We start from the raw sequence: 1,531 nt of genomic DNA on the forward strand, positions 1-1,531 counted from the left end.
TAGATGCTGTAAAGCTTCGACTGTGAGACCCATGTGGGACAGGGAGTGAGTACAAGCTGGTTATCTTGTATCTACCCCAGAGCTTAGAATAGTGCTTAGCACATAGTAAGAACTTAACAAAAACCACAATTAATGCCAGAATTATTACAATAGATTATGTAGTTAGACAGAAAATGGAAAATGGAATTTACAAAGCCAGATTGGAATTGGCAGAGAGTTGACTGACAGTGAGGGCATCAGATTCATTCATTCAATCAATCGTATTGACATACTAAGTTGAAGGTCTAGAAAACTGTAGTGTTATGCAACCACCTAGAGAGCTGTGAAACCTGGATTTAATATAAAAAAGACACATTCAGTTTTATGACAACATCAAACAGTAGAACAAGCTTAACAACAATTAGGTCCTGGAATAATGCCAGTCACCAGCAAGAGACTTCATGTGAGGAGAATGGACATTACCAAGCACTGCTGTTTGGTTAAACTGAAAAGGGCACAGCTAGGAAGAGAGAAGACAAATATTTTCAAGACATGTGATGCACAGTCTCAAACAGTGTGATCTAGCAGTGGATCTTTGGGCACCAAATAGACCAGCCTGATAAATAGCAGTCTAGAGAGGGTTACTCTAAAGTGGAAGCTTCATGAGAAAAGGCAGTCTTGAATACAGAAATAAACCATGCTTACGGGAAATGGAACTGTCTTTGCATATGTTCATCCTGGGTCAGTCATGCATAAGACTTAGGCAGACGTAGAGTCAAAGTTGAACAATCTGACTGTTGAGCATTTAACATCAAGCAAGCCTGGATATTGTGGTTCCCCCTTTTGATTGGAATTGATTTATTATTTGATCAGACTAGTTCAAGCCAAAAATTTTACTGAAATGGATGTGGAGAACAAACTAGTTTCAATATTGGGAAACTGCTGAGCAACAATAATGTGGGTTTCCCCATTTTTTTTGGGTGGGGTGCTACATGTAGCTTCTTGGGGAGTACAATAGCCAATTCAGGTTTACTTGTTTGGTTACCAAAAAAAAGAGAGAGAAAAAAAATCCTATTCCCTATTGATTGTTTGTATTGTTTTAAAAGGCACCAACTTAGCATCTTCCCCTTATTCAAAGGGAAGGAAACATAAAACTTCAAATAAGTTGGACTTTCCCATGAGAACCCCTATGATTTTCAATACGTAGAATAAAAGTAAAAACTTTTTCAATTGAATTCCAGAAGGGCTTAAAATTAGAACCTAAGAAAGGTAATGCTTTCCTCCATGTGGGCTTTTTTTGTAACCATTGTATCCATTTTAATGATGATCACAGTCCTGGGACTTCAGTAGGGCTTCGGGTCAGCAATGGAGATTACCCTAGTCCTTTCTCTTGAGATCTTTTAAAACAATAACCCTCAGAGGCAGCTCTAATCCAATTAAAACTTCTGACTCCATTCCTTCTTTTGTAAATCTCATTATAAAATTGGATGCTATAAAGCTACATTTTTACAGAGTGGATTGACTGGTCATGCAATGAAATACTAGCAGCCCT

Source organism: Tachyglossus aculeatus, chromosome 2 (assembly GCF_015852505.1).
Source record: "Tachyglossus aculeatus isolate mTacAcu1 chromosome 2, mTacAcu1.pri, whole genome shotgun sequence".
NCBI lineage: Eukaryota > Metazoa > Chordata > Mammalia > Monotremata > Tachyglossidae > Tachyglossus > Tachyglossus aculeatus.